Here is a 3,619-nt window from a genome sequence, read left to right as displayed (position 1 = left end):
TCCCTCTGTGTTCGTGTCTTATTTCTCCTGAAAGGGTAAAAAAAGACAGATGTTTCAGTGCGACAGGTAACTGAACATCTGCCCAGAGACACAACAACGTCCCCCGAGCAAGTGGAAGCACGTTCACCCCGACGTTAATCCTCCAGCAACAAAACTGTTTCACCTGCTGAACATCCAGCTTTTGTAAATATTCTGGAAAAATAAAATAAAGAAGGAAATAAAGTCATGCCTAATGGGATTAAAGGGACAGTTCGCCTCTTTTGACATGAAGCTGTGTAACATCCCATATCAGCAACATCATTTCTGAACATCTTCTTACCCCCTGCTGCGTCCTGTGAGCAGAGTTCCAGCCTCGTTTTGGTGCTGATGAAGGTAGTCCGGCTAGTTGGCTGGGGTTTAAAAAATAGATAATAAAAAATAAATAAAATAGATAGATACCACTACATGGTAAGGTTGCCACCTTTCTTATAGGTGACCTGGGTTCAAATCCCCTGCATCAAAGGTACTACCTCCAGTACCTGCCTACCTGTACGTTCCTCTCCACAGTCGCCTCAGGCACGCTCAGGACGGGAGATTGGACTGAAGACAAGTTTCAGTGCAATCTGTTGGTTTCCTTAGCTAGGAAATTAATTTTGAATTGGCTCTATATGAATGAACTGGATTATTTTATAAATAATTATGATTACAATGAATTGGACTTTATTATCTAAGTGCCTTGAGATGACATTTGTTGTGTTTGGAGCTATATAAATAAAAATGAATTGAATTGAATAAAAGCATCTGCCAAATGCATAAACGTAATAAAGTGTTTTGCTTCTCAAAACAATATGCGTTCAACAGAGTAATACATTTGCATCACAAAATGGTTCTCCAGGAAAAAGTCAGACCTCACAATCTCTTGGCCCTATTTTCTCTCCCTTCGTATCACTGCCTGCTGCCGCCTGCCGACATTTTGTGATGCAAATGTATTACTCTGTTGAACGCATATTGTTCTGAGAAGCAAAACGCTTTATTTTTTAAACCCCAGCCAACTAGCCGGACTACCTTCATCAACACCAAAACGAGGCTGGAACTCTGCTCACAGGACGCAGCAGGGGGTAAGAAGATGTTCAGAAATGATGTTGCTGATATGGGATGTTACACAGCTTCATGTCAAAAGAGGCGAACTGTCCCTTTAAAGAGCCGTTTCAGCTGGTTATTGATAGGAAACATGGTCCTGTCAGTGGAAAGGGTTTTAAAGGTAATTCAACATGTGGGCTGCTGTGTTTAATAATCTGTGGATGGAAGTAAGATTCAGAGATGAATCACCATGGAGACGATGCTGGAACTGTGGTTTGGTTCCAAAGAAACACTGAAAGATGACCGACTGAAGACAACGAGCACATTTCCTCCATCACTGGCGGTGTGGGGCTGATGGCAGCCGTTACCTCTGCAGGAGATGCTCAGGTGGACACTTTTCTCAGGGTGATGATGCATCTCTGCACGGGACTTTTCTTCAGGAAAGACGAAGCGGAAACTCTCAGATTAATGGTGGAAACTTAGAAAAAGGCTCCATCCCGCAGAGCTGACTGATGAAGAATAATTCATTAAAGCTGTCGGGAAGGACCGAGGAGCTAAAGCAAAGTACAGTTTTTATGATTCTGGGATTTTATCTGAAAGACTCTTTAACTGTAACTTTTTCCACATTTTTTAAGACAAAATCAGAACGTTCGGCTGTTAAATACAAGAGTTTCGTGTCATTTCTGCACTTTAATTTCTGCATCTTTTTACCAGGAGCTGCTGAAATTTGGGTTCACACATTCCAAACCCTACGGTGGCCCTGAAGTGCAAATCACAACAGCAAAAGAGAAACGACGACATTAACCAAAACGGAAATAATACTTTCAAAATAAAAACAATTATTTTTAATTAAACAATTTATCAAGAACCCATCTTCAGTTTGGATCTTCATACCAATATTGTTCCATATGTCGTATCTATGTGGGGAAAAAATATGTTTGTAGATCAATGACCAAGAAAGAAGCGTCTGTTTATGAAAGTATGATAGTTTTAGGGGATTTTTTTCAACATAATTACAAAGTAAAAAGACATTTAGGCCTCCTAATGTAGAGGAAATTACAAATAAAATTATTCAAAGTGTAAAAAGTTAAGGCCACCATCATCATATGAGTTCATTAATACTGATTTTGTAATATTGTGGTTTTAGTTCCTCCATATAGAGTTTAATAACATCTTTTGAGATCTTTTTGTTAACATCGAGAGGTAAAGCAGCATGTAAGGCGGGATATTTGCATCAAAATAATCTTTAATAGCAGCGACGATTCATGTCGCCCGAGGGTGCATTTGATACAGTTGACCTCAATATATTACTCAAACGACTGGAGAACTGGGCGGGTCTTTCCGGAACTGTACTAAACTGGTTCAAAACATACGTAGAGAACAGGAAGTACTTTGTGTCAATAGGTAACTTTACATCTGAGCAGATAAGAATCACATGTGGAGTTCCCCAAGGTTCCATCCTGGGACCTCTTCTGTTTAACATCTACATGCTCCCACTGGCACAGATTATAAAAAAACAACAAAATAAACTACCATAGATATGCAGATGACACGCAGAAATATATTACAATGTCACCAGGAGACCGAGGCCCTGTACAGGCTCTTGGTAAATGCATTGAGGAGATTAATGACTGGATGTGCCACAACAAAAACAAAACTGAGGTAATTGTCTTTGGAGCCAAAGAGAAACGATTACAGGTCACCACAGAACTTCAATCTCTACACCTAGAAACTACCAACCAGGCCAGAAATCTGGGTGTAGTGATGGACTCAGACCTAAATTTGGAAAAACACATTAAGGCAGAAAAAAAGTCAGCCTACTATCACCTTAAGAATACATCAAAGTTAAAAAAAGACCTGGAAAAACTAGTCCATCCATTCATCTTTAGTAGGCTTGACTACTGTAACAGCATCTTTACAGGTCTACCTAAAAACTGCAGCTCAGTCAGAACTCTGCTGCTCGAGTCCTCACTGAGAGCAAAGAACTGGACCCCATCAGTCCAGCTCTGAGGTCTTTACACTGGCTGCCGGTCCATCAGAGGATAGACTTTAAAGTTCTGATGCTGGTCTATAAAGCTCTGAATGGTCCAGGACCAGAATACATCAGCGACCTCCTGACCCAGTATGAACCTTCCAGACCCCTCAGCTCATCTGGATCCAGTCTTCTATCAGTTCCCAGAGTCAGAACCAGACATGGAGGAGCTGCATTCAGCTTCTATGCTCCACATGTCTGGAACAAACTCCCAGAAAGCCTCAGATCAGCTGAAACACTCAGTGTGTTTAAGGCCAGGTTGAATAAAGCTCCAAATCTGAAGCTGGAGTTTCAAAACTTACTCACATTTTACCTCCTGATTTTATCTACTGTTCTTCTTTCTTTCTTTTTTTGTTTAAAATTTAAATCCTGCTTTTTATTTCTACAGTTTTAATGTCTCTGTAAAGCATTTTGAATCATCTTGTAGTTGAATTGTGCCGCACAGATAAACTCCTACCCTTTCCCTTTTGGTTAATGTGTTTTCTCTTTTGCTGTTGTGATTGGCACTTCAGGGCCACCGTACAAACC

The sequence above is a fragment of the Odontesthes bonariensis genome, chromosome 12 (genome assembly GCF_027942865.1).
Source record: "Odontesthes bonariensis isolate fOdoBon6 chromosome 12, fOdoBon6.hap1, whole genome shotgun sequence".
In the NCBI taxonomy this organism is placed as follows: domain Eukaryota; kingdom Metazoa; phylum Chordata; class Actinopteri; order Atheriniformes; family Atherinopsidae; genus Odontesthes; species Odontesthes bonariensis.
This window is presented reverse-complemented; position numbering follows the sequence as displayed.